The sequence below is a fragment of the Meriones unguiculatus genome, chromosome 6 (genome assembly GCF_030254825.1).
Source record: "Meriones unguiculatus strain TT.TT164.6M chromosome 6, Bangor_MerUng_6.1, whole genome shotgun sequence".
Taxonomy (NCBI): domain Eukaryota; kingdom Metazoa; phylum Chordata; class Mammalia; order Rodentia; family Muridae; genus Meriones; species Meriones unguiculatus.
This window is the reverse complement of record NC_083354.1, coordinates 16,161,906-16,176,574: the sequence shown is the minus strand read 5'-3', so window position 1 is coordinate 16,176,574 and position 14,669 is coordinate 16,161,906.

The following is a 14,669-nucleotide window of genomic DNA, read 5'->3' as shown; positions in this document are numbered from 1 at the left end:
TAAGGCTAGTATGTGATACATAAAACCCAGTTTCAAAGTAATAAAAAAAAAAGTGTCAGTAATGGGAAAGTCGGGTAATATTTCATTTAATACCTAACAGAATGTGTCTCTATACACATGTAGACTTCTAGATGTATGCATCTGTTATCCCGGTAACCCCATAAGACCTGAGACTTTTTCCATGTCAGTAGATTACTAAAACTAAGTATCTGAAGTGAGGTGTGGTGCTAACAGGTGATTTGATACCTGCATGTCAGGAAGCCAGTAAGGAAATTGTTCTTTCAAACAGGGAAGATGTTCATCTGTCCTTTGAGATAGTAAAATGAAAGCCAGGCGTGGTGGGTGCATGCCTTTAATCCCAGAGCTTGGGAGGCAGAGGCAGGTATGGCTCTGTCAATTTGAGGCCAGCCTGGTCTACAGAGTGAGTTCCAGGACAGCCAGGGCTATAGAGAGAAACCCTGTCTCAAAAAAAATAGTAGAATGATGAACGAAGCTGACACCCACAGGAACATGATGTACTTGAACTTGTGAATCTGATCAAGGGCAATTTTCAAGTTGAATGACAAATACAACTAATTTGCTGCTTCTTAGCTGCCTATGACAAAATATTGGAAGGAGACAGGAATCAACGAAGGAGAAATGCAATTTTCAAGCAGAATTTAGAGTAAACACTTCCAATGTAGAGTTTCTTGGATTGGAAAACAGAATACTTTTTCATTCTATTCTTTTTCTAAAGAGTTTCACAGCAGGAAATGCCCTCGGTGGCTGGCAAGATGGTTCATCAGGGAGAGGCACCTGCCACCAAGCCTGATGACCTGAGTGTGAAAGAACTGATTCCCCCACGTAGTTCTGTGACTTTCACATGTACAGTATAGCACAATTGCATGCATTCACAAGCACACACAAACAGTTTTTAGAAAGAGAGCAAGAGCCCAGCATGATGGTGCAAGCCTTTGATCCCAGTAGTCTGGGAGGCAGAGGCAGGCAGATCTCTGTGGCCAGGCGCTGTGTCACACACCTTTAATCCCAGCACTTGGGAGGCAGAGGCAGGCGGACTGCTTGTGAGTTTGAGGCCAGCCTGGTCTATAAAGCAAGTCCAGGACAGCCAAGGCTACACAGAAAAACCCTGTCTTAAAAAAAAAAATCAAAAACAGAAAGAGAGAGAGGAAGGAGGGAAGGAAGGCAGGGTGAGCCTCAAAAACCTTCCCACAAGATGTGGACTTAATCTCCAAGGTCAAATTGAGAACTCCGATATAGGATTTTTTTTTTAAAGACCTCATGTCCAAGGCAAAGAGATCTACCTCTAAAAGCTCGCTCACCTTCAAAGATTGGGGACCACTTCTCATGAAGCCGGTCATGGTGGAGCATACCTGTAACCTCAGTACTATAGGAGACAAAGGCAGGTGGATCACTGTGAGTTCAAAGCCAGCCTGGTCTTACAAAGTGAGTCTAGGACAGCCAAGGCTACACAGAAAAACCCTGTCTCTGGGGGGGAAAAATAAGAGTCTGACACTGAGTAGTTTATTTTAGGGATATTTAATCACAGAACAATTTAGGGAAAGGTTTCCTGGTGATAATTAATTCAATCCTGTGTGCACAGCAAAGTTTAAGACAAGACTACATCAAAACTCTGATAAAATACAAGTGACTTCTTCCACAAAGATAGGTTCTATGGATTAACTGAGGAAGCAGGCTCAAGATAAACAAGCACCTAAGGGTCTTGGGGAGGCTAGCTGTAGACTGACTGAGACAAACAAGCTCAAGATAAGAGTGGGGGAGCTGGTGTGGCCTGCCCATACAGATAGTGCAGGTCACCAGACTTAGCCACATTCATTTCCAGCCGTCTGTGCAGAAGACAGTCATATATCTCAGTCCCTGAAGAGACAACCCTGTATGTTTAACATTCCTGGTTTCCCTAGTGCTTATCTGTGAGCACTGTATGGCCTCTATGAGGAGAAAATGCAAGAGATTTTGGATACCCTCTAAAAAGTTAACTATTCAGATCACTGGCATACTTGAGGGAGAAGTACAGATTGGAGGCATAGGAAACCTCAGTAAAATAACAGCAGAAAATTCCCCAAATCTTGGGGGAGACATGGACAAGAAGCATTTAGAACCTCAAGCACACATGACTATAAAAATGCATTACCATGACATATTAAGTTGTTAAAAATATAGGACAAGCTGAGAAGCGGTGGTGCGTGACTTTAATCCCAGCACTTGGGAGGCAGAGGCAGGCAGGTCTCTGTGAGTTCGAGGCCAGCCTGGTCTACAGAGCGAGTTCCAGCACGGCCAAAGCTACACAGTGAATCCTATCTCAGAAAAAATAAATAAATAATAATGGCAGATACGTTCAGATTAACATCAGATTTCTCTGAAGGATCTCTTAAATGCCAGGAGGGCAAAAAAATGTTGTATGTTGGGTCCTGAAAGAAAATAACTACCAATCAAGATTACTGTACCCAGCAAGGATCTATTTCACAGTTGAAGGGGAAATAAAAGACCTTCCATTTTAAGAACAAATCAAGGGAATTCATAACCATTAGACAGGAAGTACAACAGACACTTAAGAGAACCCTCTTCTCCAAAGAGAAGGATTTTAGAAAACACTAGCATTAAGAATCTGAATGACCTGGGCGTGGTGCTGCACACCTGTGATCCCAGCACTCAGGAACGCAGAGGCAGGTGGGTCTCTGTGAGCTCGAGGCCAGCCTAGTCTACAAAGCAATCCAGGACAGCCAAAAAATAAAAATAAAAATAAAGTGAATAAATTTCACCAGAAAAGATAAGATATATCAATGAGGAATAAGAAAGAAATATTACTAATACAGTAAGCTACCAGATTTACAAGATAAATAAGAAATAAGCAAAATAGGTTGTCTTGCTTTCAATCTATTTTATTTGGGTTCTTTTCTATCTACCACCCTTTTCCACCCCAGTCCTTTCCAAAACTCAAACACCAGGAAGGAGAAACAGAAGGTTAATGGGGAGAGGGGTACTGAGATCTTTTTTAGACTACTTCCTGCTGATTAGGGCATTGAGTTCTTTGGGGCAAGTCCAGTCTTCCCCTGGTCATAATATCTCCAACTTCTTGACTTTTTTCTCTCAACCACTTAACAAACCAGCAACAGCAGCAGCAGCAGCAGCAGCAGCAGCAGCAGCAGCAGGAGCAGCAGGAGCAGGAGCAGCAGGAGCAGGAGCAGGAGCAGGAGCAGGAGCAGGAGCAGGAGCAGGAGCAGGAGCAGGAGCAGGAGCAGGAGCAGGAGCAGGAGCAGGAGCAGGAGCAGGAGCAGGAGCAGGAGCAGGAGCAGGAGCAGGAGCAGGAGCAGGAGCAGGAGCAGGAGCAGGAGCAGGAGCAAGAACCAACAGGAAGAACGGCCACACCTCTTCTCCTGAGGCTCTGGTCTTTTTATACCCTCTCTAGAGTCCCAAGAATTAACGATCTTCAGCTGGCAGAATCACCCTCCCTGCCAGAGCACTTTCGTAACAAATAGCCTGCTGCTGCTGTGGACAATGTAAAGCAGCCCCATATCCCACACCTATGATTAAAACAAACACATGTTTACATAACATTCCTGGCTTTTTTAAGACACCAAAAATATATTTAATATATTTATATTTATATATATTTTAAAGCTACTTGAAGAAAATCATAATGAGATGTAGATTTATATGCCAAGTATTGAAACGGCACCTAATTTATAAGAAGCAAAAGACTAACTAGGCCAAAAAAAAAGGAGGTTCAGGCTTCGGCGTAACAGTGGGTGACTTTAACACCAAGAGTACCTTCGCATAAAAAAAGAAAACATCCTGAAATTCATGTGTTAGTACAAAACACTCCAAGTAGCCAAGAAGACCTAAGCAAAAGCATACTGGAGACAAAGTAAGACATGAGGAAAACATTTCAGGATACTGGCACAGGTAGACATCCTAAATAAGACTTCAAAAGTGGACACCCGGAATTACATCCAAAGGCTCTGCCCAGCGAAGCGGAAGATCTTTACTCCGTCAGCCTACAGAGGGAAGCAGCCTGTGCTGATCCCGACATTGGCCCCATAGGCTCATATATTCAAACGCTTGGTCTGTTAGTGGAACTGTTTGGGCAGGATTAGGATTCTGGGGCTATGTTGGAGGAAGTGTGTCACAGGGCAGGGGTTTAAGGTTTCGAAAGATCCCTGCCGGTCCCTGTGTTCTCTCCCCCACTGCTGTGTGCGTCTCAGTCTGAGCTCTCAGTTTGTTCCTGCTCCTGTGCCTTTGCTTTACCATCACGGACTCTAACCCTCTGGTGCTGTAAGCCCAATGAAATGTTTTACTTAAAATAAAGTAATGAAAAGAAAGCAATGTAAGCGCTAAATAGAGCAGAACTGATTAAAATAAAATAGATGACTTTAAAAATCCATCTCATTGTGGGATGGAGAAATAGCTCAGCAATAGAGGGCTTGCCTGGCACATGTGAGGCCCTGTACCAACAATTTTTATTGTATGTCAAAACTACCTTAACCCAGCACTCAAGAGGAAGAGGCAGCTAGCACCTAAGCTTGGAATCAGTACAGGCTTTACAGGGAGACTGCCTCAAAAGAGAAGAAAAGCCAGGTAAATGAATGTAATACCTGAAACTGGATAAGCTAAGTTTGTGCTTTATGAAGCTCTGAGCTTAAATTTCTACAAAAAAAAAAAAAAAAAGGAAGAAACAAGAAAGAATTTTATAACAATGATAAAGATATAAACTTCAGAAACAGAAAACCAAAAGATAAAGAGCAAGGGGTGTCCTCCTTTTGGGAAACTAGCAGAGCAGAATTTGCTGTTCTTTCTATCAGTCTAGATGTGGGCAACCTGGCCTATTCTACAAGTGCTGAAATCAGCTTCAAATAAACACATATTAAAAAAAAAAACTGCCTTAAACTTCTCCCTCTCTCAGTTCTCCTCTGTCCTCCTTCCTCCCTCCTCCCTTCCTGCTCTCTCTTTTCCTCTCTTTCTCCCTCCATGTCTCCCACCCCCACATCTTTTGAAGCCAGTTTAGAAAGAATACCAGGTAAAACAACAGGCTCTTCAAAGTCTGTCCTGCTGTGCTCAACCTTTCCTCAGCTCTGGACCTCAGCCTTTGTGTTTCTCTGAGCAGACCGGAAGCCCAGCTGGCTGAGACCCCAGGTCAATGGGCAGGTCCCAAGCTACTCATGGGCCCGCTCTAAGACCTCTGTGCATTTCATAGTGTTAGTCTGGACTTCCCTTAAATGCTTCATAGAGTAGTGTGGGAAATTAGGTATCATAGGAAAACCTTTAGTTCACAAGTTGCACAAAAATTGATGAACTAGAGGAGTCTGAGCTCATGTGTCTCTAGTTACGGATCAGAAACTGCTGACAGACACTTGTCTCTGCTTGTTTTTTATTTTTCTTTAAGTAAACCTAGGGATGCTGCTCAGTTGGCAGACTGCTCGCCTAGCATCCGCAATGCCTTAGATTCAGCCACTGCATAAACTGGGGAGTAGAGGCAGCAGGGTCAGAAGTTCAAGGTCATCCTCAGCTATGTGAGGCGTGAGAGGCCAGCCTGGGATACACAGAACCCTTTCGTAGAGGAGTATGGAGAAGGAGGAAGGAGGAGGAGGAAAAAAAAAAGTAGACCTAGCCAGGCTTTAAAAAGAATCTTAATGATTTCTTTTATCATGTAGGGAATTTGAGTGGAAAATGCGTCAAGAAGGATTTGTACGTGTTTGGACTCTCCAGAATAGTCCAAGGGTGAAGGAAGCTGTGGTGTTCAGTAGGAGCTCTTTTAGGTTTTGTTAAGTTTTGCTGCCATTTCCAGGTTTGTTAGCGAAGCTTCAAGGCGCATGAAGTTTTTCAGTTTGACCACTAGATGGAGAATCTAGCTCCTCACCAGCTCGAAACAAACCTTGAAAATAGTGTCTGCCTAGTGCAGCACTAGGGGCCGCTTGTGACCAAATGCTGAATGCAAACAACGCCAGAGTGGCCTTAGAGTCTAGCAGAAAGCTAGAAACTCAAGAGTCTATATTTCAAAGCGACACGGAGCTTTAAAATTCTCGTTTTATAGTTCTAAATTTATAATTTGTGTGTGTGTGTGTGTGTGTGTGTGTGTGTGTGTTTTCTGAGACAGGGTTTCTCTGTATAGAAACCTTGGCTGTCGTAGAGCTGAATCTGTAGACCAGGAAAGGCCTCAAACTCATAGAGATCCACTCGCCTCTGCTTCCTGAGTGCTGGGATTAAAGGCCTGTACCACCACCACACTTTTTACATTTATATTTTATTTGCATCACTCTTTTGTTGTTGTTGTTGTTGTTGTTCAAGTCAGGGTCTCACTATGTGTCGCTGGTTGTTCTGGAACTTACTATGTAGTTCAGGCTGGCCTCAAACTCACAGAGATCCACCTGCCTCTGCCTCTGCCTCTGCCTCTGCCTCTGCCTCTGCCTCTGCCTCTGCCTCTGCCTCTGCCTCTGCCTCTGCCTCTGCCTCTGCCTCCTGAGTGCTGGAAATAAAGGTGTATGTCATTACGCCTGACTTACATCAATCTACTTCCAAATTGAAAACATTGATATTTTTCTTCCTTCCAGATTTGAAACTGAACTCAAACAATCTTCCTTTTTCAGCTTCCTGGAGAGCTGGGAGGAGAGGTGGGTACCAATCCACTCAACCTCCGTGTATGCTATGAATTCAAAATGTGAATGAGACATCCTGTGGAGCAGAAAACAATTCCAGAATGTAATGTTAGCAGACTTTTGGATGATGTCATACCTTGTTTATTTGAATGTCAAGGTTGAGGTGAAGAGCTGTCACATAAGAGAAAGAGAGGGTCAGAATTCAGAAATGGTAGGATGAATATATATATGTGTGTATATTTATGTCTGTGTGTTTTATGTGTGTATGTATGTATATACATATATATACACATACATGTTGATGAGTCAGGCCCTGTTCCTCCATGTTCCATCCTTGGGATAAATAGGAGCCCCCTTTTCCACACAGCATCATGTATTTCCCCCTGGGGTGGCTAGAATATGAATTTCTTGAGGGCAGAGAGTCCATAGCATTGTGTTCAGTGCATGGTAGTGTTGTGGGGTATCCACCGGAGAATATTATTTGGGCACAGGTTTAAGCCAACAGAAAGTCTTTATTAGCCCTCCAGCAGCTACCCTGGATGTTCAGGATCCCAGTGTAGCCCTGAGCCTTTCTCAGGGTAAGCTTTTAAGCACAAAAAAACATACGTCAGTTAACAAGAACAGTTAGTCAAAGGCTGAACTACAGAAGCCAGAAAGCTGGTTAGTTCAGTTAGAGACTTTCCCAGAACTATGAGCTCCGATAGATTAGGTCTTTGTTTTCGTTTTGGCAGGTGGTGTTATCTACAGGTGGAGTTTTACAGTCTGAATGGTACTTCCACCATGGAGTCAGTTGTGCTAAGATCTGGGGACCTGTTATAGCAGCTGCTCCAAAAGAAGATGCAGCCTGGGAGCCTGGAGAAACAAGAATGCATTGGACCAGCTTAGTACAGGGTACCGTGTAATGGCTGCAGCAGGAAGGCCTCAGTGAGGATGGGGCAGAGATATCTGAGAGGCAGACTTGGACGTATTGCAATATATATATATGGCAATATATATATATATATATATATATATATATATATATATATGGCAAAGTGAGAGAAGATGTGAACCCAAACTGCTCTTCCCTACCTTTTTCCCCATTATAAAAGGTATTCACACTATTAATTTAAGAGGCTTAAAAATACAAAAGAGAGGTGGTGGCACATGCCTTTAATCCTAGCACTTGCCAGCCTGGTCTACATAGTGAATTCCAGGACAGCTAGGGCTACACAGAGAAACCCTGTGTCAAAAAACAGAGACAGACAGACAGACAGACAGAACCAGACATGGCACTATCTGTTTGTACTCTGAACATTCAGAAGACTGATGGGGGTTCACAAATTCTGGGCTATCCTTGGCTATATAGAGAAACACTGTCTCAAAAGACCAAAATAATAATAACAATAATAATATACTTATACCAATAATGTAAATAAAATTGGCCTGAATGAAGGGACACAGGTTAGATACAGATGAGGATATTCAAATGAATATACTATTATGAAGGTAACTCTAAAACATCAGTCTGCAGGTTTTATTAAGATGGCATTACTTGAGCATCTAATGTATATTGCTCCAATATAAAATGTCTGGTTAGGACTGGGGGTCAAAAGCTGGTTACTTGGGATCTGATGGTAGCTGTACAGGACCAAAATAGTGACACGATTCTAACTGCTGAGAATTCTGCACATGAGCAGACAGGCCAGCAAATGGCTGTTCATGGAGCAGTATGATGGACACAGCACCCTCTGGGGCTTTGGGGATGAGAGGTTTTGAAATATGCTGGTGTGCTTTTTCGTTTTTGTGTTTCTTGTTCACAACTCTCTCCCTAGTTTAAACGTCACTATCCTCAATGGGTTTAGGATTTTTATAACAGGAATGCAAAAAATTACACTTTTCCCCTTTGGCCTTATTTCAGAAGTAAAGGTCTTCAAAGCCAGATTTCCCCATTAGATTCTAACCAAGAAAACACTTGAGTAACCTCCAGTGAGCTGGACACCTTTAATCCAGCACTGAGGAGGCAGAGCAGGCAAGGCAGAGGCAGGTTTGAGGCCAGCCTGGCCTACAGAGTGAGCTCCAGGACAGCCAGTCTCTCTCTGTCAAGACAGAGAAATCCTGTCTCGAAAAACAAAAAAACCAACCAAACAAACAAACAAAAAAAATAAAACAGAAAGAAGGAAGGAAGGAAGGAAGGAAGGAAGGAAGGAAGGAAGGAAGGAAGGAAGGAAGGAAGGGATCGAGAGAGAGAAAGAGAAAGAAAGAGAGAGAGAGAGAGAGAGAAAGAAAGAAAGAAAGAAAGAAAGAAAGAAAGAAAGAAAGAAAGAAAGAAAGAAAAGACATTCAGTTGGTAGAGTGCTTAGCTGGTGTGCACAAAGCCACAAAGCCCTGGGTTCAATCCCCAGCACCGTATAAGCCAGGCATATAATGTCGGCACCCAGGAGGTAGAGGAAATCAGGAGCTCAAAGACACGGTGTGCCACTTAGAGAGTTTGAAGCCAGCCTGGGCTACAGGAGACTGTCTCAAAGCAGCAACGATCGAAATCTTACAGAGGGGGTCAATAATGAACAGATCACAAATTAGATTCACAAGAAAGAGAGGCAGTGAGAAAGCAGAGTGGATGCCAGGAGGAAGCTAGATCCACAGTGGAGCGCTGGGGTGTCCACCGCATACCACTGTAGCTCAGCAGATAGCCAGACTTCTCCCGGCCCAGCTCACACTGGTCTCCGAAGGGCTGAGCCCCGCGCGCGGGTTTGCAGACCATGTGACCTGCGAGCGGCAGGCTTCAGAGCAGAGAGCTGGATGGGGTGAGGGCAGGAATGACCGCCGCGCAAACAGGCGCAGGGCCTGCTGGCTGATAAGAAGGGCCAGCTTGTTCTGTTTCAAACTTACAAAATAGCCTCAAATATCTAGATCTGAGGCACGGTACAGTTATAGTTTTTAATATAAACCATAAGACATGAGGTCATGGCAATTTCCTGTCACACAAAAAGGCAATAAAAGCCCTTCCTGGTTAGGGAGGAGGAGCCTAGAGAGAAGGCCAGGAGGGTGGAATTCTCCAGCTGGGTGAAAGGGAATCTTAGGAGAGAAGCAGCTCAGGCATTCCTTCTGTCTGGGGACTTGGAAGAACACCCCACACTAAACAGAGCAGCAGGGCCGGAGGGGTGGGGGAGGTGGGCGAGCAGAGAGGCGCGCAGCTGGGGTTTGTGAACGGCCAAGGGTCCTGACTATCCTGGGCGAGACCCCCGCGGCGTTACTGGATTTGAAGTCCCAGCCTGTTCCTCAACAAACCAGGCTTTGCGACCCACCCTCAGTAAGCTGATGAAAGCAGCCAAATGTTAAACAGTGAAAACAGAGAGAAGAGATTTTTATTCAGTGTGGTCACATCGAGAGGACGGACAAAGAGATCTAGGGACCCCTTCACGCTTTTATCTTGGGGTCCTGGAGTAAGGCTGGGTTTTAAGCGGGGGGGGCCACGCTAAGCGGGGCCGGCTGTGCCCCCGCCCTCCCTCCGCGGCCCCATCATCCCTTCTCCCTGGAAGGCAGTCTGTCAAATTGCAACTCTCTTTCCTGTAATGTCCCCCACCCCAACCCCCACCCCGGCTGGCCCAGTCTCTTCTTCCTGCCCGCGGTTCTCGGGGAATTCCAGGGGCCCGCTGTTTCAATAGTCTGAGGACCAGAGAGAAGGACACAGTGTCTCCCTAGAATGCCGCCATCCCTGCTAGGCTGGGGCCTTTGGGTGGGGTCCACAAGGACTGAGAGGTTCTGTACAGGGTCTATATCCCAAGCAACAGGCCAAGGCGAGTCCGGGGCAGGCCACAGCAGTCCCAGCCGCAAATGGCACCGCCAGGGGAGAAAACACGTTCGTGGAGGCCAGCAAGGGGCGGAAGGCAAGAGGTGGACCAGGCCTTCCTCTGGGTGAAGAGCTAGGTGGTGCCGCCTGCCGCCTGCTCAGCCTGAGGTGGAAAGGGAAAGGGACTGAGGAGGGCCTAAAGATAGACTCAGAATTAACTGAAATCCTGGTTGTTTGGGTTTTTTCCAAAAGAAAGGCTCTAAACTAGAGCTGTCTACGTTTCCTTAAAGAGACATTTGCAAGGTTTGTGGAGTTGGGGACTTTCTGCTTTCACTGGCGTATCAACCAACTAAAATATCTTCGCACTAGAGTCATCTTAGGCACAAACAGCAAACCTGATGCGTGTGAACCCTCTCAGGCACGCGTGCCGGCCCGGAATTTAAACACACACAGCTGTGTCGAGGTGCACACGTTGTAGTCCTAAATATTCATTCATGAGGCTCACTTCAAGCCGACCTGTTCAGCGTGGTAAAATACCAGGTGAAACAAAAATCCCAGCGCACGTACAGACACACGTGAGAAATATACGCAGAGAACTTTTACACACACGTGCACACGCATGCACACACACACACTGTTGAGACCTTTGATCCCCTTTTTTGTCCTAGGTTAAAAGAGCCATTTCCTGAATTAACAAATGACATTCAAATGGGCCAACAGTCATCCTGCAGCAATTATTTGGGAAAAGAAAACAAACCTTGGCTTAGAAATTTCAAGCATCATCTCAAGTTGCAAACTCGTTTCTCCTAATAAATTCTGTGATCCCCTCAAAGACTTTTGATCTAGACCACTTCCAAGGAGGCATCTGTGTGGAATGCTTGAAGTCTCTTTTCACAAGGCCTGCAGGTCCACTGAGGGGGCCTTGGTCTCAAGTGAAATTCTCACATCATCTCACTGGTGCCTCATTCTCCTTCTCTGGCTGCCACCAGCCCCTTTGGGAAGTTCAACCACAAACCAGAAAAAGCTATCAGTTGGTGGGGGTTGGCTCCATTCAGCTTTCAGGACCCCAGACGTGTGTGTGCTAGATGCCTGCCTCATGGAGCCAGGGTCTTCACTTGTTTCTTACTCCGTTTATGTAACGTGCCTTCGGAGGCTTGGTGAATGCGGTCCTCATTTTACACCAGCAGGACCACCTTCTATTATTCTGAGGCAGTGTCTCTCACTGGAACTGGAACTCAGCCACTGGACCAGGTTAGCTGGCTAGCAAACTCCTGGAGTCCCCTGCCTCCAGCCTTCTTGTGATAGAATTACAGGCTCACACCACCCTGCTTGCATTTTTATGTGGGTGCTGAGATCCGAACTCAGGTCCTCATCTCCCCAGCCACTGTCTTTCCTTAACAGCAACAGAAAGCATGGCTGATTCTTCAACTTGAATCTCTTCTCTTCTAAAGACAGAACCCTAGGCTGGCTAAAAAAATGAAATAAAATGATATGGGCAACTAAGCCCATTTCTCCCAGACCTGTGTAATCAATAGCCAAATCTCCCAAGCTGCTGGGCAGTTCAATAACAATGAAGGCTATGCCTTCAAACCTTGCTGTAGCATTCTGTCTCTCTCCAAACTCAGTCTTCCAGTCTCCATTGAGCCTCTGCATGTGTGACCAAAGTGACATTATAACTTTCTCTGACACTTCATGACTTTCTCTGTAAAGATGCAGCTGTTTCAACAATTCAGAATCCAAGTTCTTCTTCTTCTTCTTCTTCTTCTTCTTCTTCTTCTTCTTCTTCTTCTTCTGGTGTCCGTCCCCACTTAGCACATTTGGTGTGTACGTTCTCTGCCCTGTCCCACCACAGGCTGCTCCAGGAACTCAGAGGTCTCATTCATCTGGGTCACACAGACACCCACTCAGGCTTTCTGACTATAAGACCCACCAGACCCCATTCTTAGCCCTCTAACCTCAGGAGCATGCTGTACAGTTTGTATAGAGAGCAGGCAGGACATTCTTGGTCTTTTGGCTGAACCATCCACCCATCCTGTCACTGCAGGTTTGACCAGCAAGACCTTGGGCGCAGGTGCCTCTTGGGTGCTTCAGCTCTCTTTTACTCTCCTTTTTCTGAGTTCTCCCTCCCAGCTCAGGAAATGTTTCTTTGGTTCACCTGCCTCAGAGGGCAGCTGGGGAGCTGTCTGTGTCACTTCGTTGTCCTTACACTGTGGTAAATGTTCATAAAGGCTAAAATTTCGATCCTCCAATATGATTTTAGGCTTCTTAAATAAGCCCTCTTTGAATTATAAACAAAACCATTTTTCTTTCAAAGGCTTGCCTCATACTGATCCAAAGTATTTTGATTTGAGATTCTTTTGGCAGGTGTGAATACAAAAATCCACTTAGACCTTCTTTCCATTAAATTATTTCTTTGTAGACAGTGTCTGCTCTCACCAAACAATGAATGTCCTTATTGGGAAGAGGAAAAAGTGCACAATGACATTATGAGACAAAAAAAAAAAATCCTCTTTAAGGGGCTATGAGATGGGTCAGCTGATGAGCACTTGCCAAGCAAGCCTAAGAACTTGAATTCAATCCCCAAACCCACATAAAGGTAGAAGGAGAGAACAGAACCCATAAGTTATTCCCCTGACCTTCATGTATGCTGTGGTGTGTGAACACACACACATTAATAATAAAATATTTTTAAAATGTAAAGACTTGACATCTCCAAACAATAGCCCAGAATATCTTTAGAGACACTGTGGGCTACTGCTTTGCTTTGAAATTATTGCTGATATCATAATTTTGTTTTTACTCTTCATTCTCCTTCAAGGGTGCAGTCAGGACTTTGGAGATGCTTGATGAACCTCATCTCTACTGCCAAGTCCTGCAAAAACACAATCATTGGGAAAGTAGTAGCCATTTAAATTAGGAAACAATCATATTTAACATTTTTCTATAAATGGGCATAGATGTTTTTTGATATAAAGAATGAAAAATAGAATACACTTGTTCATTTAGGATGGATGGCTGCATTTTCTATCTTTCTTACTCCCTTTCTTCTCCAGCATATGCAATTTTTAGGAGTCTAGGGGATGACTTTTTTTCAGAGGAATGCAAGCACCTTGGAGAACATCTATCTAAAAAGTCTGTTTAGCTACTGGAACAGACAGTGGTTTATAAATGATCTTCTTTGAAATACAGGATGAAACCAAAGTAGAAAGGTAAAAATTGTGTGGTGGGGATTGTCAGGCTTGTCTCTCTTTCCTCTCCCCTCTCCCTCTTCTCTTCTTTGTATTTAATGTATGTGTACTATGTGCATGCAATATCCCTGGACGCCAGAAGAGGGCACTGGATCCCTGGAGCTGGAGCTTCAGGCGGTTGAGAGCCGCTTGAGTGTTGGGAACTGAACCAGGTCCTTTGAAAGAGCAGTTAGTGTGCCTGACAGCTGAGCCATCTCCCCAGCCCAGACTTGCATCGCCCCTTCTCTCCCTCCACACCTCTCTTCTCATTCGTTCATTCATTGACTTATTTTGAGGCAAGGTCTTATTAGGCAGCTCTGCTGACGTGGATCCCGCTATAGCCTTGAACTCAGAGGTCTGCCTGCCTCTGCTTCCTGAATGCTGGGATTAACGGCACACGCCATCCGTCGTGCCTGGCCTGACTTGTCCTTCTTCATGATATATTTTGGTCTTCCCTTATTTCAGTGAGAAGGGTCAGAGAGATGGCTCAGTGGGTAAAGGTGCATACTGGCGAGCCTGACGACCTGAGTTTGATTTCCTGGACCACCTGGTGGAAACAGAGCGCATAGTCTCACGAGTTGTGTGGCGACCTTCCCAAATGCACCCTGGCGCGTACAGGCACACACATGCATGCAGATGCACAACGTAAACAACGAATAAATTTTAGAACGACTCTCAGTAGGAAGACAGCAGGCAATCGTGCCCCTCTTCTGAGGACTTTCACCACACTGACACATGCAACAGGGGGCAGCTTTCCCCTCTAAAACTCCATGGTTCCTCCTTGGATGCCAGGCAGGTACAGTGTGGAAGTCCTGCTTGGAAGTAACCTTATTTTGGGTCTCGGGAATGAGTCAAGAGGAGTAAGAGTTCCCGTACAGCAAATTTAGCAAGTGGCTTGTGACGTGTTTATCTGCTCCTGTATCTCCCACCAAAAACCGAACAAGCTTGAGCAAGTAGATAGGGCGTTCAGCTGAATTTGCGATTTCCTGGCAAACCCTAAAGCCGTTTGATCACAAAACACCTCTTAAAAACTAGGCTGGAATGTTAATCTATATTCGGTAA